The 21,827-nt window shown below is 43.3% G+C and overlaps 1 long non-coding RNA gene across 2 annotated transcripts in view; it reads left to right on the forward strand.

Moving 5' to 3' along the window:
• LOC118020892 overlaps nt 1-21,827 on the forward strand; it is a 77,988-nt gene that overhangs the window by 28,476 nt on the left and 27,685 nt on the right. The window contains exons 4-6 of one of the 2 annotated variants that reach the window (XR_004682047.1): nt 7,025-7,283; nt 8,431-8,565; nt 12,067-14,590. This is a non-coding gene — a long non-coding RNA (uncharacterized LOC118020892). Of the gene's footprint in view, nt 1-7,024; nt 7,284-8,430; nt 8,566-12,066; nt 14,591-21,827 lie in introns of those variants that run through there. The other variant, XR_004682046.1, reaches the window with a different exon arrangement.

A 21,827-nucleotide genomic window follows, 5' to 3' on the forward strand; every position in this document is an offset into this window, starting at 1 on the left:
TATGAGGGAGCTGGCATCTGAACTGGCCCTCCAGTACAGACCCTGTATGCTTTCTCTTAACAAATGACATCAAGTGTCTATTTAAACTATCTGCTTGAGAAAATACCCCCCTTCCAGGGGCCATTCATTACTTCCTGGTTTTCTTTGAGAGTCTCGATGTGTTAGTTATATTTAATTATGGTGTGGCCCAGAGAGAAGATGTAAGGAAAACAGTGTGTGCAGGGAGCCATGGAGGAAAGGAGAGGGTGGGGTGGCAGAGGGAACAGAAAACAGCTCAGGTTAGCTGGACTGCAGGGCAAATGCAGGCTACAGTGGACAGGGGGTGCAGTGCTGGCAAAGTCTTTTGTGAAGGCCAAGGCTCAAGAGTGTCTATTTTTTTCCTGTGATTAGGCAAGGGAGGTGTGTGTGTGTGTATTTTCCAGGGTTGGTCATTTTATACTGATGGGGATGACTCTGACAACATTACAACTAACACAAATTCATGGTCCTATTGTTGAATAACCATGTCAGCATCATTTTGTTTTAGAACTCTTGCTCATCAGTAAAGCTGTTGGGCATGTGGGGAATTTTCAATGTATATGTCACTTTGGGTCCTTGAAGAAGACATAGGAGACATGTTTGGAGTATGTGCCTTGCCCTTGCTGACAGAGTGGACCTGGGCAGTCATGTCTAAACTGCGTCACCCTGCCCTCTCTTACCCCCACTCCAGCAGGTGAAATCCAACTTGGCCCTTAATTGTGGGCGAACCAATCCATTGCCTGGGCTGAGCTAATCAGGCTCTGTCTTATGGGGATTTGAAATTTGGACATCAGTAAGATGAGGGAGCTGCCAGAACTGAAAGTTTGTTTCAAGCAAACCGTGTTGAAAGCAGGGGAAGCCTATTGAAAGAGCAAGGTGAAGAAAGAAGAGCGTGACCGAGACAAAATCCATGTAGAGAGAATAACTCTGGTTTCTGGTTTTCCAGTTTCAGTTCTAATTCCAACTTGGCCTGTATCTCATTTGTTTCCTGTCTGTGCTTCCCATTCTCTTTAGGATCGCCTGTTGCATCTTTACAATAAAATTCTCTATGCTTAAGCTAATTTGAGTGGTTACTCTTTTGTGCACCCACACATAACCCTTCTAAAATAATGCTGAATTTTCAAATGAAGCCATTTGTTCTCGGGAGACCATCAGGCTGCAGGGAGTATCATCAGCTTACCAGTGCAGGTGCTAAGTCACCTTTCACTGTGAAGACATGAATGGCTTCGGTGTATTATCAAGGACTCTGGGAGACAAGTTGGCAAGTGTGGCTTGACCATTTGCTGGATGAGATCCCACCTCTTAATGCACCAAGGATGGACCAAAGACCTCAGCAGTCACAAAGAAGGTCTACACCAATCGTAGCCATGGATATTTTGACAAAAATATGAGACAAGTGACAACATATATATATATGTTTTACGCTTAATTTTCCATTCTTCATTGTGAGTACCAAAATCTCACAGCTGAAGAGAAGTCATCACCATTCTTTCAGACATGTGATGAAATCTGAAGATCTCTTTATACTAACTGCAGGATTTAATCAGCAGTGGGTAATGTGAATGTGTGTACTCTAATGAATTTCAAGTATTGCAACCTGCAGAGGTTGTCAGTGACTGAATTCCTAGGCTATGCAACTTGTAATTGAAAATCTTTACATTTTAGTTCCACCTGTCATTGTTCTAATTCTATTCAAAGAGTATCTATTATAATAATACTTTTTCTCTATCAAAAGTTACGCTTTAGTAGAAATGTATATCATTAGAAATTATTAATTCCAACCTGTTGGTAACTTGGAAATCTTGACATTTTTTCGGGTCGTTGAAACTGTAGAAAAGACTTTCATCTTGATAAATAATAAATTTGGTAAATATGAGGTAGGGATGAGAAATACTGTTTTAAAGTCGATTTCCTTTAAGATGCTGGGAATCTTACTCAGGCATCCATGCAACAGGCAGTATCAGAGGACTACACCAACAGGGGATGGAGACCCAGGGCATCCTCTTTGCACTTTTTTCTTCAAGAAGAGTTGCTCTTCTGCTGCTACTCATCTGCCTATTTGTGGGAATTCTATTCTTCAAATACAGAGGCTAACGGCAGCATAATGAAGTTTTGCGTATCCTCGCTGTTGCTAGATTTCTTTGAGCATGGACAGTTTACAAGGAACAACCAAACTGCACCACAAAATGATATTGATATTATGGGATTGCATCAATAGCATTGGCTGTTTCATTTCCATTCACTTATCAGGCATATTTACTTCTCAGATATTTCCTTAACCGGAATTGACTGTACTATAATTGCCTATTTCTTTGGTCCATTGGCTGTTAACCTTGAAGTGACTGGGGTAGAGCTGGCGAGGCCTTCCCTGTCAGGCCTGACCTCTCACTATGCTGGAGAGAGCGCTACCATGACAACGGCGACAGATGTCAGCTAAGCAATGTGCACCCTAGAAAGACTCCTGTATTGAGAAAATCGATCTTGTAATGGTGCCGCGGAGCACATTCGCTGAACTGCCAAGTGTTCTAGGCTTAATCATTTATTTCATCTAGCAGAGAGAAGAAAACATAAAAGAAATGAAATGAATTTGACCTCTGTCTTTTGAGTGACTTTAGTGCTACACTGAATTCTAGCAAGTGCCTCTTATGAATTTTAAAAAATTACATTAGGAATAACATTTTGAAGTGAAATGACTCTTGTAATGCCAACCCTCCAGAAACATGTTATTTCAAATGTCAGACACATAATAGTCATTTGCTACTTTCTGTGTATGTCCAGGGGTTAGCTCCGTCTTGGGTATGTTTCAGGCAAATTATTATAAAGGAACCAGGAATGAAGCAGACCAGAGCCTACTGCCTTGGCTTTCTCTCTTTTTCTTAGCATAAGGGGTCTTCCTTTGTGCTGATGATCACAGGGCTTAGTGAGTAGCATCAACAGTGTTTCGTATTGACAGCTTCACACCCCTCTCAATTTTATAGTCTTCCAATAGCATGCTTGTGTCTCTGTCTCCAGAGTGGAGTTTGTCTCCATGACAGTTAATCCAGGGACAGCCTTCCATCGCCTTGATAAGCTTGTCATTCAAGCCTTGACACCTCTCATTCATTTGAGTCTGGCCCGCTGGATATGCAAATGATGGAGGACTGAAAACCATAATCCCTCAGCCGTGATGGCCAGTATGTCAATGTCACTATTTTTGGAACGACCACTTGGGTAGTAGTCGGGGAGTGGTGGAAAGCTAAACCAGGGGACACGGAATGCACTTATGACCTTTCTTTGGCTCAGAACTACATTTTTTGAAAAAGCAAACCCTCAACCAAGACAAACCCCCAAAGCTTAAAGATTGTAGACAAATTTCTCTGATAACCTTGCCCATATAAATAAATATCATTGAGAGTGATTATAGTGAAAAGGATCTCTTAAGATTTTCAATGCGCTATGTCTGTCTCTTGTGCTGTGGGATATTTTATTGCATTTTTGCCCTCAAGTGGAGCTGACGGGAGCCAAGCTTGTAATTTAAATCAATAAGAACCCTTTACCATGGCCATAAAATACTTGGCTAAACCTTTGAAGTGGCCACAGTTGAATGCACAGTGAACACAGTAGTATAAATGTTCCTTAAGATGTATTGTATGAGACCACTACTAGAACAGCATTCAGAGGAACCGGCTGTAAGCATCTTTTGTGACTGATGGGAGAGGGTCCCGCCTGCTTTTGATCATTTACATGCACTGTTCGCCTTGCCACTCCAAGTGGCTCTAAACAAGCCCTCTTAATTGGCACATCACCCCAGCCGCAGCCTTCTGCTTTCCCTTCAGACCTTTTCACTATCTCTTCGGCAGGGTTTCTGGGATCCGGGTCCCCTTCGAAACCAGTAATCCACATCTGATATGCTGTTGTGTTGACTGCCCCTGTTCCTTTGCACTGTAGCCGGGAAAACAGAACAAAGGCGGGTTGTTCATCCCCGTCAGGGGAGCAGGGAGCACAGCGCGTGGGTTCCACAAAGCCGGCAGGGCAGCGGGCTCTGCAGGAAAGCGAAGGCCCCGGCTGCCGCTTACCTGTTTGTTTCTTTTGCAGTTTTTGGAGCAGAGTTCTTCAGCAAACTGTCAGACCTGAAGAAATGGTGTTTGGCTCCCTCTGTTCCTCTCTCTGCCTCACAACTGTTCTCGCCTTTCTTTCCCTTTCTCGGCTCCCTTTTGCTGCCTTTGCTTCTTTGTGTGGATGGATGGACGGATGGATGGATGAGTGGATGGGCGCTCCTCACTCTTGTCCTCTGTGTCTCTGTCTCTCTTTGTCTCTCACTCTTTGTCTCTCTGTCTCTCTCAGATTCTAAAATCCTCTCTGATTCTGTAATAACAGTAAACAGTAGTCATCTGAGTTTGGAATTTGGCCATGATACCTTTGGGACACGCTCCCTCTCCTGGTTGATAATGTTGCAGCTATTATGCTGAAGGTGCAGGCTCAAACCTGGGTTGACCGTCACTTCCTTCCAGAATCCTCAGCTGACCACTTTTCTTGGCCACTGCCTCACGGGAGTCACTTATTCTTGGTGAAAAACCAAAGATAGGGACCAGAGTCACAGCCACTTTCCACTTCGATAAAATACCTTTCCCCCAGTTCCCCCAGTCTTCGAATGGGACCTCCATGTATCCCAGTGGTTAAGGAGATGGATACACACTCTTTGTGGCCTTTCTTCTTGAGGTAGGCACTTTCTGAAGGGCCTCTCTGGGCCTAGATCTGACCCCTGTCGTGGGTCACATGTCATGTATGTTTGCCGCATGTGGTCTGGCCACACGTTGTTTTCTGGCCTCTGCAAACCCAACATGATTAGGTGGCCTATGACATTTCATCTGATGTTTACCAATTTTTTTTTTTTTTTTGCTTGTATGTGACAGCAGAGTAGGCAGGGCCTTGAAAATGCACTACTTCATATTGTGTAAATGGCACTTAGAAATGTGTGCAACGGTAAGCTATCAGGGCTGAAATCAGATTTTAAAGACATACCAATGAGATTCAGTGCTTGGAACTGGTCTGGGTCCTGATTTGAACAAACTAACTGTGAAAAGGTTTTTTTGTTGAGACAACTGGGGACTTTTGACTATGGACTGATTATTAGATCACTTAAAAAGTTCTACAGGGGAAAAAAATACTACTTGCAAAGAAACGTACAGAATAGATAAATTTGCACCATAGATGATAATGATTCAAACTGGATGATGAGCAGAAGAAAGGCTCATGGCACTATTCTCTCTATTTTTCTATATGTTTTAAAATATTCTGTACTACAAAGCCAGAAAAAGTCAACATGCCCCTTCAGGATTGCACAGTCACCACATTTACACCTACTGTTCAATGGAATTTTATCTCATAGGTCTTTAACTGTTTTCCTGTCAGCCTTTTACTTCACATGGACAAATCATGCTTCTGTTATATGACTGTTTGAAAGATATCTCTATCTCTTTGCCATCTGTGGCTTGAGTTTTAACATTTGACGTGGGAATATTTGCCTGCCTGCTCTCCCGATTTGGACTGTAAGCAGCTTGAAAGCAGGCCTGTTTCAGGGGCACCTGGGTAACTCAGTTGGTTAAATCTCCAACTCTTGGTCATGAGGTTAAGTCCCACATCGTGCTCCATGCTCAGCAAGGAGTCTGCTTGAGATTCTCTCTCTCCCTCTGCCCCTCCCCTACACTGGCACATGTGTGCTCACTCTCTCTTTCTCAAAGAAAAAAGAAAAAAGAAAAAGAAAGCAGGCTTGTTTCTTACCTGTCGGGATTTCCTACCTCGACTCTCGCAGTAGAAGGCCCAGAACAGGCTGGAACACATAAACCGTGAAATCTAAGCAACTGAATGCAACAAAAGTCCATTTCCTGTTGTGTGTCCGGCATCCCTGTTTTGTCTTGCAGCTGTGCTCTTGGGAGCAGGTGGCCTTCCATGAGACTCCAGCAGGGCAAGAGAGAGATGGAGGTAGCTGGCTGGCTTTGGACTGCCTTGTCCTTGGAACGTCCCACAGAATTTTCCCCGCAGTCCATAGGCTGGAACTAGTCACATGGCCCCACAACCGCAAGGGAGGCTGGGATATGGAGGGGAGCATGTGGCTATTTGGTGAGCATGAACCTCTGTCACGCAGAGCTAAATGATGTTTGTTGAAGCTGCTTCTTACCCCACATGCATATGCCTCCTGAATTTCAACATGAGAGAATGCCAGGGAAGGAGGCTTTGTGTCATTTGTATAAGATAAGAAAATGATAACCAGACTGTTTCCTCCTTCTCCTTCTTCTTCTTCCTTTTTTTTTTTTTTTTTTTTTTTTTACCACACACTGGATTCTTTTCTCTGCAGCTAGAACCCTGTCTCCAGTTAATGGCAAGACCCCAGCGCTCTAACCAGCCACTGTTCCAAGTATTTGGCTCTGTGGCTATGACAATTGGAATTGGAGGCAGAGGGACCCGTCTTATGTCTGTGCCTAAAGATGTAGCTCTACCCTGTCTAGGGACCAGCTCTGGCTGCTATAAGCTGAGGGTGCTCATAGGATGGAGTGGGACACTGATTGGGGCCTACACAGTTAACATAGTAATAACAAAAAAATAACAGTGGTATATCAGACCATTGTAATTATACATTATAGTGAGAAGTTTTATCTAAGGAATGGACACCACTAACTAAAGAGAGAAAATGTAGACTCTTAAGCCAGGTACACATTGCTCTGTATATGCTATGCTACTATCTTCCTCAAATTTAGTGATTGACAGGTACCTGTAGATATTTACTTATAGGTAAATGGTCTATATGAATTGGTGTTACAGACCTCTCTACCTGCTCTGTTCTGCCTCCCTTCCACCCCCTTCCTCCATGACTTTTTGTTCCAGGCTCACTACTGTGAAAATGCCATTTCTTGTCAGTGGTGCAGAATGTGCCCATTAAAACTGATATGAATGAGAAAACCAATCTCCAATTACCACACCAGCCATTGTTTTGGATGTAAATTTCATTCACTTAATTTTTTCCCAACAGGTACATATCGAGCATGTGTAAGCCCTGTGTGCCTAGGGTGATGCCAAAGAGCTAGAAGTTGTGACCTAGTTGAGTAACCGTCTGCTTGGATCCTATGGATGAATCCCTCAGCGTTGTTCAAGCAAGGAAGAATCCAATGGCAAAGATTCACCTGGGGAGACAATGGAAAAAGGGATCTCAGGGCTAACTTGGGCCAGAATGAGGCAGAGCTACCACCTGGAGCAGGGGACAGGAACCGTCAGGACACAAGGCGCCCCAGGTCAGAGAATCCCTGTCTCTCTCTGGGGTCACAGGCTCTGTCTTTCCTTGCATCTCTGCTTCTCTGTGGGCCTTTGCTCCATTATCTCTCTCTGCTGACTGGCTTCTGCTACCTCATGGCATTTGTCCCCATTTGTGTCACATTGCTGTGGCTCTGGCTTGACATGGCCCTGCCTGGATCTCATAGCACCCTTTCAACTTCTTGTCACTCTCATGGAATTCCCTAGCTCAGACCCCTGACAAAGACATTCTGATTGATCCAGTTCTCTTTCTCTCCACTATGTTTTAGGTTCTATACCAGGGGGCATTGGGAAGCTTTTGGTTTGGTGAACATGCCTGTTCTAGTTGGCCATGATGGATTGGGGGGGTAGGGGCCTGTTGTGTTGTACAGTGCATGGACACATGGATGACAAGAGCTGTGGGTGGGGCAGGTTCCTCAGAAGAGGCTGTGTTATTGCAGCCCTGCTGGGGCTAAGAGGTGAAGGTACTCAACCAGGTAGATACCTTATGAATGCTGATCTGAGAGTCTCCTAGAAACAATGGGCAGCCATTCAGGGCATTAAGAGGAGGGTGATCTGACTATTTGTCTCTTTAAATGGCCCCTGTGACTGTGTCCTGGAGAGTGAGCTGGAGGGCCACAGATAGAGCGACACTAAGGTCATTTTAGAGATAGAAGAAGAACTGGATGGGTTACCCTGTGTTTGGCAGTGAATGGTAGTCATCTCTTGCCCCTCTTCCCCTGGATATCCGGGCTCTATCACACTGGTCCCCTTTTAGTTCCTCAAATTCCCTTAGCTCATTTCCTCCTCAGGGCCTTTGCACCCACTCCTCATGTGCCCTTTGTTGGAACTTTCCAGCTCCACCTACTTATCCTTCAGTCTCAGCTCCAGTGTTACTTCCCCAGAAAGCCTTCTCTGACACCCTTCCACAAGCAAAATAGGTAAGACCCTTAATTCACAATTAGTTATTTAATGTCTGTTCTTCCATTAGAATGCAAGTCATTTGAGTTCAAGGATTATGTTAACCATATTAAAAGAAGAATCCCCTGTACCAATATGCTGCCTGTTAGATAGTGGGACCTTAATAGATATATTTTGAATGAAGTATGCTGGCTTTTCTCATACTGTCTTGTTCAATCCTCCTTACAGTTTTATAACTGCATTTTTATGGATGTGCAAACCAAAGCTTAGCGAATACAAGGCAAGAAAGTGGCAGAACCAGGATTTGAAGCTAAGAGTGTTTAACACCAAAGTCTTCACTCTTCATATCACAGCAGGAATAAGGTGAGGTTATTTTATTCAAGCAACCTAATTCAGATTAGGCCAGAACACTATGAATTCATTTTGTTCCCTTGCTCCATCCTACTGAGATCAATTTAATTCACTTAGTATTTATGGAGTGCCATGAACTCAATTCACTATGTTAAATGGGAGGGCAAGAAGGGACAGGCTGGGCTTCAAGGAAATGCTTGTAGTAAGCTGGACGTAGAGGGCCTCAGGAGGAGGAGAAGCTCGATGCCTCCCAGAGGAGCAGCCTGGCCAAAGGCCCGGGGCATTGAGTCATTAGGAATGACTTTTGGGGTTGGCAAGGTCCTACTGTCCCCAGTCCCTGCTGAGATGGGTAAAACATTGAGGCTGGCTGCTTCATGGAAAGCACTTGGCTTTGGAGTCCCCCTCTGCTACTTTCTAGCTGAGTAACAGTGGGCAAGATACTTCCACTCTCCCAATTTGCAGGGTTGTGGTGAAGATTTTACAAGAAAATGCAGGTATAGCACCAGGCTCAGTGCCTAGCATAAGGTGTTGATGGATATATGTGACCTTCCATTACCACTGAGCTACTGGGCAAGCATCCTGTCTGCTCATCCAGATGGAACAACCTGGGAGGGTGCAGAGAAACATTTCATAGTGGGGGGTCCAGAAAGTCAGTGGCCAAGAGTATCAGAAACAGTGACAAGAAGATACCCCCACTCCCCCCTTTTTTATTGTTGAGATGGCACTTATATAACATAAATTAACAATTTTAAAGTGTACGACTCTGTGGCATTTAGTACATTCACAGTGTTGTACAACTATAACTTGTGTCAAGTTCCAAAGAATTTTCATCACCCCAAGAAAAACCCTGTACCTGATCAGCAATCACTCCCCCAGTCCTTCCACCTCTCAGCCCCTGGCAACCATCGATTTGAGTTCTGTCTCTAAGGGTTTACCTATTCTGGATATTTTGTATAAATACAATCATACGGTATATGTGACCTTTTGTGTCTGGCTTCTTCCACTCGGCATCATGTTTTGGGGGTTCATCCATGTTGTTGCATGTGTCAGAATTTCCTTCCTTTTTTATGGCTGAGTAATATTCCTCTGTATGTCCATATCACCTTTTGTTTATCCATTCATCTGTGGATGGATATTTGGGTTGTTTCTACCTCTTGCTATTGAGTATAATGCTACTATGAACATTCACAAACAAGTGTTTGAATACCTGTTTTCAATTCTTTGGGGCTTATATACCTAGGAGTAGAATTGCTCAGTCATAAAGTAATTTTCTGCTTAATTTTTGGAGAAACTACCAAACAGTTTTCCACGGTGGCTACACTGTTTTGCGTTCCCACTAGCGATGCACAAAGAGTTCAGAGTTCTCTTCAGCTACCACTTGCTTTCTGGTGGCTTGGGTTATAGCCATCCCAGTGGGGAAGAAGTGGTTTCCATTTGCGTTTCCTCCCATCTTTATTTTCTCAATGCGGAAGAGGAGTTGGGTCTTCGAGCCTTCTCTGACTTCTCAGACCATCCCTCGTGGTTAACATGTTAAAGAGGCTGCCACAGGGAAAGAGGTCCACTGATATACTTTGAGCTGAATTTTAAATTAGGACAAACCATGGAAGGCCATTTGGGAGCACTCCTCATTGAAATTACAAATGCATACACACTTTGACCCAGAGTTCCAAGTCTAGGAATCTGTTTTATGGATATACTCCCATGTGAACAGAATGATGTGTATATATGGTTGCTCACTGCAGTGTTATTTATAACAGTGGCAGATGGGAAATGAACTCAGCGCTCCTCACTGGGGGACTGGTTAAACAAATTTGGGGACGGGCCTACAATGGGGTACTGTACAGTTGTAACAAATATGGAGGCACCTCTTTGTGGACTGATACAGAAGGAATTCCAAGACAGATTGTCAAATGAAAAACAAAGCAAGATGTAGAACAGTGTTTCAATAGGTTGCCCATCATATAAAAATGGGAGAAAAAAATGTGTGTGTGTGTATGTGTGTGTGTATTTTCTTGCATATTCATGAAATACCTCTGGCAGAGGAAATTGGTGATGGGGGACAAGAATGGGAAGTACAGTATTTATATTCTACCTTCTTGTGCTTTTGGAATTTTAAACTGTCCAAATATATTTTTCATTCAAAAAATAAATGAAAGAAATTAAAATAAAGAGAATTCATAATCCCTAAAGATCTCACTGATTTGGGCTCTGTTATTCTGATTTTATGGTCAGTTTGGTAGGACATGGACTCTAATGTAAGATTTTTTTTTTTTTATGCAAGCCTATGCCAGGGATAGGATTGTAGGAGAAGTAATTCAAACTCCCATCCTTCCCCCTCCCACTGCAGTCCTGGCTGCAGCCGCAGCTTGCTGACTTGGCCACAATTTGAGCTTGAGTCAGCCAGCCTGAGGCCAACCCAAGTAACGTCCTGCAGCACGCCGTCCCTCAGGCCTTCAGACCACAACTGAAGGACCAAAGGAGCAGAGGAGCAGATGTGGGTGGCCCTAGGCACTGGATGGAGATTGTGTCCTAAGTACATCTTCGAACCTGAGACTTGGAGCTCAGTGCCACTCCCCTACCAGGCAGCCCAGAGGGCTTGGAGCAGACCAGAAGGCCCCAGACACGGCTGAGTGCTGCCACTTTCTTGCTAAGTGACCTTGGGCAGATCACCACAAGTTTCTGAACCTCTGTCTTCTCATCTCTAAATGGGGCTAATCAAGGCAAGATTGTTGTGTGTTGAGGAGGAAAACTAAGAGGGCTTTTAAAATGTAAGCTCTCTGAAATGCATAGAAGAACATGAAGGGTTATCTTGAAAGTCACTGAAAAGTCCACATTGGCTAAACGTCTCTGTGTGTGAGGTGTTTGAGAGCTGAGGAGACCACAGATGAAAGTAACACATTTTCCACCCTTCAAGGTTTTGAGGGCTCATCGGCTAGTGGGAGAGGCGGATGTGAGACGATTTATTACAGCCATGTGTTCAGCGTAGAACAGAATAGAATCTATTGTGTAAGGGGACAGAGAGGAGGGCATCCATCCTGCTGGGGACTTCAGCAAATGTTCCAGGCACCAGACTATATTAGGGTAGTATCTGGAAAGGGAAGTAGGAGGTTGCCAGGTGCACACAGAACATTCCAGGTGGAGGCGACAGTCTGTGAAAAGGCAAGACAGGAGAAAGAGTAGAGTGTCTTTGGGCACTTCCACGCAACTGTCTGCTACAGACATATGGTGTGCGGGAGGAGGCGGGCAGAGGAGGGACGAGCAGGACTCCTATCAGAAGCCTTTTTATCGTAGGTCACAGCCAGAGGGCGCAATAAGAAATATAGAGCAAATAAGTCAATATGGAGCAGCAAGGAATCATTTTATAGAACCCCTGAGTGAGCTGTAAGATACAGAAGACCCTGAGCCACCCGATTTTTCAGTCCAGGCAGTAGATGAGTCCGGCTCCCAGTCATGAAGTCAGTCCGGGCATTGTGTTTTCCTGGCTGAGATGTCCATCCTTCCTCCTGACAACAGGGCGACCCAGAGACAAGCTGTCCTCACCGGCAGTCCCTTGTCCCACAGCATCCATGAGCACAGGAAGTTGCTGTGTCCCAGGATGAAGTCACTGATCTAGAACACAGGGCGCTCTCTTATTGGCGAGAGCCGCCTTGGAGAAGTCTTCTGCTCAGGGTAAGTCCCAAGATCAAATGTGAGACACATGCTTCATGCTTTCCAAACCTCAGACACGATCATGTGCCTCCCCCAATTTGAAAACTGCCTTGGGTCTTCTCTGACTGCAGAATCCAGCCTAAACTGCTTGGCCTGATGCCCTGGGGTTATCCACAACAGGCCCCTCACCTTCCCTGTAGTCTCAGCTGCGGATACTAGGGGGAATCACCTCCTCTTCTGGATTCTCAGCAGTTGGCACTTTCCTCTCTAAGAGCTCTTTCCAGATTGTTCGTTTTTGTGCCCATTTCTTAGGAAGTTTGTGGTTCCTTGAGGATAGCGGTCATGTGTGACTCTGTAGTTTCGGGGTCCAGCTGTAGGTCTGGCTCATAGTAGGTGTTTAGTAAATGCTTAAAGAATGGATGCCTGGGGGCAATGGGGAGGGAGGTGTGATCTCTGGCAAAGATGTAGGGAATGTTTTCTGAAAAGAGTGAGGGGTCAGGAATGGTGAGTGGGATCCTCTTCTTCCTTTTCTCCTGCTTTTAAAAAAATTCTCTCCCTCTTGCACTGCTGCCCTCACATCTATGTTTTATGCATCCTTAATTCTCCAGAAATACCTTCTGTGCTGGCCTTTATGGATTTGGGACATGGATACTCACATAACGCCCCCACACAAGAACAGCTATCGTGGCTGATAAATCAGAGATCTCTAATGCAGATTTCTACTTTACCATTCTTCATTGAATATATTAGGAAATATTAGTCACAATGAAAATGAGAGGTAGGAGAAACATAATTCAGTGTTCTGACACAAGGTTGTTTTCTATGGTCCACAGGCTAATTTTTTTTTTTCAATTAGAATTAGAAACTGATGATACTTTCACTTTTTCCCTTAGGAAAATATTTATGGATCTAGCCATCTTACTTTGAGGGTAATTCTCCGATGATTCTGCCTAAATGTTTCTCCTTTAATTTCATCCCAAGGCCAAGCTTTAATGCTTGAAATGATTAGTTCATCCTGCAACTAATTTAGAATTTGAGTTAACACAGACACAGTTTTCATGTATATTCTCATAATATTTGAAATAACCCTTTATCTCCAAAGTGTCAGAGTTGTACTTACAAATGTGCAGAATTTCATCCAAGGTGGTCACCAGTTTATAAACCAAGGGCTCAACAAATCAAGGCCTTCTGAATCATCAGGCCCTACCTACTATTTTTAAAGACTTTAATGCTTATGACGCATGAATAGGTATTGTAGGCTTATTACAAATTTCACATTTTAGTCAGTTGGTCTCATTTACTTATTAAGAGCCATTTATAGAAAATTCAGTTCACCCGACTATCTGCATAGGGTAATGTGGGCAAAGACTCGGTAAACTCGTGAGAACTATACACCTTTTGGGCATTATATTAATGTCTGCATGTCACTGCACCTGCCAGACTGCATTTTAAAAAGGTTGAAACACACTACATATATTTGTCTACCATTTCTGTTACAAATAAATCTTTATTATTTTCCACATTAAGATAAACGAAACCAGAGAAGGGATGTAATTACCAAACATAAAGATCCAGGAAGAAAATGATCTTTTCTTTTCTTTTTTTCTTCTTTCTTTCTCTCTCTCTCTCTTTCTTTCTTAAAAATCTTATTTATTTACTTGAGAGAGAGAGAGAGAGAGCAGGCATGAGCACATGAGCGGGGCGAGGGGTAGAGGGAGAGGGAGAGAGAGAATCTCAAGCAGACTCTTCACTGAGTATGGAGCCCGACATGGAGTTCAATCTCACGACCCTGAGATCATGACCTAAGCTGAAATCAAGAGTCGGACACTTAACTGACTGAGCCACCCAGGCGCCCCTCATATCTTCCTATATCCTCAAGAGAAACTAACTCTTGCTTCCCAGGTACTTGCATTTTCAAGTCGGGTAATAACCTTCATCCAAAGTGAGGGAGCCCTTCCACTGGAGATAAGAAGTGACTTAGCCATAAAACCCAACACTATCCCTCCCCACAATGTGCTTCCTGATGGTCTTCCTTCCAGCAGAGCTGGTTTGAAGGCTCTGGATTTTTGGCCATGGCTTCAGGCTGCTGTCCTATGTGGCTAGCCTCAGAGGGCCCTCTGAAAACCCAAAGAAGCTTCATCTGCCAGGGGATTAATTTCTTGTCTTAAAATCATTCTTAAGAGATAGTATTTAAACATTCGCTCTCTTGACCCTAGAATTCTCTTCTCAGAGTAATAGGTCAATTACACAGGTGGCAATTTTCTCCCCACGGCAGCTACAGGGATCGTATCTGGTAACCCAGCTCCTCACTGCACTTGCAGTACCATGCTCCTCCCCAGGGCCTACAAGGTCCTTTAGGATCCTGCTCCCACTACATCCCCAGGTGATGCCTCTGCCTCTGCCCTTCACCCACCCTGCTCTGGGTCCACTCTTTTCTTGTCTTTATCAGCACCATCTTCATTTTCATCCTGGATCTTTATGTTTGGTAATTACTTCTTTATTTGTCTATTTTATTCCCCCACCAGACTGTGAACTCCATGGGAGCAAACACTATAGGTCTGCTGTCTCATTGCCATCCATCCAGCCCTGGCAGATGCCAGGCTCAAAGTTGATATTGTTGGCAGACTGCCAGTTGTCCATCTGAGTCTGTTTTCCTTCCTATAGTAATAGGATTTAAGCTGCATATTGCCTGGTGCCCAGCTAGACCACATGAGCAGCATCCTGTAGGGCTGGGTAGCTAGATGCCCAAGTCATCACCTGAGGAAGGAGAGAGGAAGTGACGTGTGTAACTTCTGCCTCATTTGCTCAGAAACCAAGGCCTAGCTCCCAGACTGGTACTCACCTTCCTGAGGGTAGGAACATGGCGGTGCCCATGTTCAGCTTGACCACATAAACAGGGCACCACTCTGGATGGTGACAGAACAGCTGGATGAAAGGTGAAACATGCATCTAAATGACTATATATGGCAGAGCTCCCCCAACCTGGACCATTTGCCTTATAATATTACATGAGTGTGGGATAAACTTGTGCTTTTAAAAGCTACTGTATTGGGGTGCCTGGCTGGCTCAGTCTGTAGAGCATGGGACTCTTGATCTTGGGGTTGTGAGTTAGAGCCCCACATTGGGTGTAGAGATTACTTAAATAAATACATAAATCTTAAAAAAAAAAAAAAGCCACTGTATTTGGTGGTCTCTTTGTTATTCAGCTTAGTTTTCAACCTGGCTGACACACTGTTGAATAAATAGTTGTTGAACCATCAGGGGCTTGCCATATTACCCTGTGCTATCATATCATGAGGGCACATCATCACTGGGGGCAGTCAGCACCAGGAATCATTCACTAAGCACCTGCTGGGTACTGGAAAACACACACACCATGAACTGTCCTATGCTGGTTGGGTATCCTCATCTTTTCCCACTCAAAAGTTCCCTTGTGGCTTGCAGTGTCTCGCTGCATCGTTGACAGATTTTGCTCTGCCTTTCAAAAGGGACCAAACTTGAAAGAATGTCACAAGCCATGCAGCATGTGTTGAAGATTCTATGTCGCTCTGTGATAAAAGTTCTTGTGTGAGACAGAAATGCCCTCTCATGGCTTGTGGCAACCTGTGACCCACATCATAGTGGAGAGTCCTGCCCACTTCACAGTGCTGTAGTGACTGGCACAGTTCATGTCTGTGGCATTTCATACCTGAACTTTTAATGTTAGACAAGTTTTTCCTGAAACTCTTGTTCCATGATGGTGGGTGGTTGTGTTTGTTTACTGAACTTTTGGGGAGTATGCTAGCTGTGAGTCATGATTTCCCTAAGGAATTGTCAATTATGGCTTTAATTATGGAAAAAAGTTTTCCCTTTCTCAATGAACTTTTCTACTTAGGTGCAGTATATTTTTAAGCTCCGCTATTTTTGAAGAAAGACATTTAGTAGTCATTCAGTTAATCTCTTACCTCCTCCCAGAGGTAGCATTTAAGAAGTCGTCAGGATTTAGCCTTGTTTTAAGGCCATTTCTGCAGCAAACAGACTCTGAGATGGGGATTTGTATGCCGGAAGTTGATTGGAGAATGCTCTGGAAACAATACTTGAGAGGGATGAGGGAAGGAGAAGGGCACAGAAGGAGGAGTTGAACTTCAGTGAAGCTAGGATCTAGAGCTAGAATGGCCCTTCAGAGCGGTCCTATATTGAGGCAAGGGGGCTGGGCTTTTATAGTGCTCCTTCCTCCCATTTACCTGTCATGAGATATGGCTAGAAGGGAAAGTAACCTCTGATGAGGCAGCTCCCTTAGCCAAGGGCAGGGCCTAGAGAGGGCCTAAGATGTGAGTTAGAAGTAGCTCAAACTCCCTGCAACTAGGCGGGTGAGTGTCATGGTCCTAAAGAGGGCTCTAGGCGGCGCTGTCTGGCACCCACTTGCAGGGCTTCAGCATCGAATTAGCACCTGAATAACGCTAGCCTTAGGAGGACACTACCTTGCCCGTTTTGTTCCTTGCAGTATCTCCTGCTCTTAGAACAATGCCTAGCGCCTAGCAGAAGCTCAGTAGGTATTTGCTGAATAAATAAATGAAAGCAAGAACACGCGGGATTACTCAAGGGATATACAAATTATGATACCTTTAATAACCTTTGTCAAAATTAAGGAAACTTACTTGACTTTAAACTTCCAAGTAGAAGCTGGAATCTTTTTTTTTTTTTTTTAAAGATTTTATTTATTTGACAGAGACACAGCGAGAGAGGGAACACAAGCCGGGGGAGTGGAGTGGGAGAGGGAGAAGCAGGCTTCCCAGAGAGCAGGGAGCCCAATGCAGGGCTCGATCCCAGGACCCTGGGATCATGACCTGAGCCGAAGGCAGACGCTTAACGACTGAGCCACCCAGGTGCCCCTAGAAGCTGGAATCTTTATAGATGTATTGAAACTATACATGTATCATAAACTCTACCATTTCCTGTATTTGGACAGATTGTGGGAAAATGTTTTGAGTCCACTTGAGTAGTCAGGCAAGTGCAGATGAGTTTCTTTTGAGGCAGGAATAAGTCAATGCATTCAGGGAAAAATACTCTAAACTCAAAATAAGAACACATGGTGTGATGAGATTTGACAATAGGAGAGAATATTTTAAGTTGGGGCCTCCATGGAAAATCCAGGAGACATCTTTGCCAAACTCACAGGCTGAGGGTTCTGAATTATAGGTTATGACTACATTTGTGAGAGACTAGGGATGAGTCAGACTGAGCCTGGTTCCTGACCAGCCAGTGGGCTATTGCCATGGCAAGGTCACTTTTGTGCCATGCATTGTCATCATTTCTAGCAGGTGCAGCAGCTTTGGAGCCTATATGTGGATAACACTTAGCAATCTACAATCACATTTGCAATCTCATTTGATTCTCAAATATAGGAAGAGAGTAAAAATACCCTTCTTATGGTATTACACTAATAATATAGACACAAAATCATTAACAGAATATTAGCAATTTGAGTCTGACAGTACGTGGGATTTATCCCAAGAATGTAAAATTCTTTAAATCTTTTGAAAACTAATCATTGTAATGTAGTAAACTATAGAATATAGGAGGAAATCATGTGATCATCTCAATAAATAGGAAAAACCCATCTGACAAAGACTCAGCGTTCTCAGTAAGTTAGGATTAGGAGAGAACTGCTTCACTCTGATGGAAGACATCAATGAAAAGTCTATAGATAACATCATAGTTAGTGGTGAAACGTTAAATCCCTTGCCCATAAGAATGGGAATAAGGCAAGGATGTTCACTCTCAGCACCTCAATTCAACATCGTACTGGAGGTCTTAGCCAGTGCATTAAGGCAGGAAAAAAAAAAAGGCATACAGGTTGGAAGGGAAGAAATAAAGCTATTTTGAAGATGTATTTGTAGGTAACCTGACTACCTGCATATTACTGCCATTGCAGAGATCATGAAACTGAGTATCAGGGAGAAGTGACTCATGTGAGTTCTTACAGGCAGTACAAATGAAGCTGGCACTCAAACCTAGATCTTCTGGCTTCAAACACTGGAATGAAAAGGGGGACTATTTCATTCAATTAAAAAAAAACACAAAGTCAAGTTTCAGTTGTGCTTCTTACAGGAGTTCCAGTGGCATTGGAAATTTTCCAGAGAAAATCAACTAAAATGAAAATGGGGATGGAGAAAGGTTGTTGAGGATGGGCTGACTGGCCAGGTTCTTTGACCTGAGCACATTAAGATGTGGACAACATGCGGCTAGCGTGAACATGGATCCATTCACCAGACCCTGAAATAAATGGAGGGAAACCCTTAAGTCAAACTCAGGGCCACCCTCAACATTTGACCCAGATAAGGTAAGGATTGATGAAAAGTGCTTACTCAGATAAGGTAAGGACTAATGAAAAGTAACTTTAATATACTTATGAAACTCAAGAGGTGGCACAGGATAGAAAAGATTTAGAGAAAAAGATGTCAAGAGACTTGTAACTAGGGTGACCATATCATTCATCATCATGACTATGACCCTTATGAGTGAAAGGAGGTGCTATTAGTAATTACCTTGAGTCAACATGCACAAACCAGGATTGGGCTGGGCAAATTGGGACATTTGGTCCCCAACCTATAATAGGTGTAAAGGAAACCAGAAATGTTGTCATACCGAAGAGATCTTTGGGATTTGGGGATCTGCTCCGACTCTGGCATAGTCCCCCAGGCCAGGCAACGCATAGGTGAATGTTTTAGGGTCCAGAACCCCTATTAAGGAGGATAAAATCTTTGTTGATCTTTAGGGTTTTCCCTGCTATTGCTGCTAATTATAACAAACAAGAACAATAGCTGCTGTGTATTGAGTGCTTACTGTAGGCTAGACACTCTCAGAAGAGCTTTATGGGAACAATTCCATCCAACAACCCTAGGAGAAGGCCATTATTATCTCCACTTTACAAGTGAGGAAAGAGCCACTCAGAGAGGTTGAGTAACTTCCCAAGGTCACTCAGCTGGGAAGCGCGTGGGAGTGGAGATTTGAACCCAGACTTAACCATGATGTCAACCAACCCATACAACTTCCCTTTTGGGGTGCAGGCCATTTCAAGGACCAGGTGTGTGGCATAGGATGACTGTGTGATTAGACAAGCAACCAGAGTGGAAATAGGGGGACCTTGGTAACATGCCAGCTTTTTTTAGTTCTGGGGTTATCCTCATCCCACACTGAGAGGCACAGAAGCTCAGGGTTGACAGCTGCCCAGCACAAGCATAGCCCAGGGTTTGACCTGGACCAGCACCAGGTTCTGTGTGTTTATTATTTCATTGTGATTCTGTGTAGACTAATACGTACCGCAGACGGGAATCCTGTCCCTCCAGGTAGCTGCATATCATTCCTAGAACCACCAGGTCATCACTGGGCCACACTTAATTCTTTTCATCTCTTTCCATCAGTCAATCTAAGGGCCTCCTTAATTATCTTTATTGCTTTTCTCTGAACTCTCTTCAATTTGCCAGCATATCGCTTTGCAGGTATTGAGATACCAGAAGTGTGCAGAGAAATTATAATCTCCTGTGCATGATGTAATGCTTTGGCCTAGGAAGTTGAAAATCATAGCAGTTGTTTCAGCTGCCATTGGTATCATAACCTGCGATCAATTTTCCTGTCTCCAGTTAACTTAGGCTTTTTTTTCCAGTTAAGGTGACTACATGGCTCAAAGTCAATATAATTTATATCTGGAATATTTCAAGGTGTGTTTGTGTGTGTATTAAAAGCAAAAATAATGAAGCAAATTCAGGAAGCAAAAAGAAAAACAGAATTTCTTGCCCGTTGCTCACTTACTGGTCCTCCACTGTATCCCAGACCCCAGATGCCATGTTCAAAAGAATCTTATCGTGGAATGCTTTGAACATTTGAAATATTTGTTCATTAACAATTACTCTTGTTTTCTGTGACACCTCTTTAATGATTACATTTTAACTCTCATGTTCCTATTTGTAAATTGACAGCTCTTAGTTTGTGGTAACAGTGACCCACTGTGACTCAGTTTATAACCATCTTTGGCTTGCTTATTTTGGAATTATTTTGGTGTGAATAATTATATTGACCAGAATATCGTATTAAAATGCTAACCATGTAACAGTCTTTTTCCATAAGTAAAAATGGAAGACTGAGTTAACTCAGAGTTTCAAAAAAATTTTTGAACTCAGTTTCACAACTTGAAGTTCCCTCCTTCAGATCTAGAACACTTTATTTTTCAAGTCTTTTTGTCTTTAGAGTAGGTTTCATTTTTTTTTTACTTTGTATTATTTGCACAAAGATGGCTATATGAGTATCAATTCTTTTGACAGCAGATTTAGTTTTAAAGTTCCAGTATTTAAAACTTTTCTAGAATGTAATAAGAACACGAAAAATGCACAGCTTCTTTGTGAGGACAGGCTGTAGCTTGCAGAGTCAAACATAACCATGTCTGGAGGGTTATCTTCTCCCGTCTAGGTAACGATTTGGAAACGGCCTCTCAGAAAGTCAGTGCTGACCCTGGTTCCGTCCACAGCCCCAGAAGCTGGTTCCCAGAGCCCAGAGATCTCATGATGGTATGAGATCTGGCTGATACTTTCAGCCCCCACCCATCACTTCCTTTGGAGATTTAGGCCTAAAAATGGTTTTTCTTCTCAAATGGTTTTTTCATGGTATAAGAATTTATTGTCTTCCAAGAATTTACCTAGGTTTCAAAGTTAGCCTCTTTTTCTGCAAGGTGAGCCTGGGGGTGGGAGAGAGGTGATACAGGGAATGGACTTCATTAGTCCATTTTGTTTGAAAATGAATACAGATCCCGGTCTTCGGTCTTCGGTGTGTGTCTCTGATTAAAAACAACACAATGCCACCATCCAGTACCACCCTGGAAACTTCTCTGCAAAGTCACAACACATCCTCTCTTGAACCTCCCCTGACTCTGTGTCTTTCTATAGCATACAGTATAATTTATAAAAGTGTGAGCAACTGTGGAATTGTTCTCCTAATAGATTCTGAAGATTCCAATTTCCATTCTGCCACACAAGACTGAAAATCCACTTGTGCTCACTTATCTGTATCTGTACCTCATCCCCACGCTGCATCAAAAATCAGGTTCAGGTGCAGGTTAAGAGCACACATTTACCTCCGGAATATGAGACTTATTAAATATCTCTCCACAATTAACATCACCATATCAATAAGAATTATCATTAGGTCCTGTCAATCAGGTGCTGAATTTTGCTTCAGGGAAACAAAACAATTTAAATTATAGCAAGTGGTCCCCTTCTTTTTTACATGCTTCTCTTTAAATTGGATAATTATGTGGCTTTTCATTAGATTCCTCTAAGTGTAATAGATCACGATATTCACCCTTTGACCTTGGTGATGAATGTCTCTAGTGAAAACATGTGACAAGCAGTGTTCTAATGAGAACAAAATACTGAATAACTGGAAATCTTGTATAATGAAAGGAGAAAGCAGGAGGGAAACACAACAACCTTTAAGGTGGATGTACAAAATGTATTTGTAATGCAGCAGTGATGTGGGTTGGGGAGAAAAGAGGCTATTTTTGGTTCTAATAATGTGGATAGAAATGCTGATTTTTCTTCTTTGGTATGTAAAAAAAAAGGAGAAACAGACATTTCAGGAAATCCGCACATCAG

This window comes from Mirounga leonina, unplaced genomic scaffold, assembly GCF_011800145.1.
Source record: "Mirounga leonina isolate KUSES-001 unplaced genomic scaffold, KU_Mleo_1.0 Mir_174, whole genome shotgun sequence".
NCBI classification, from domain to species: Eukaryota; Metazoa; Chordata; class Mammalia; order Carnivora; family Phocidae; genus Mirounga; species Mirounga leonina.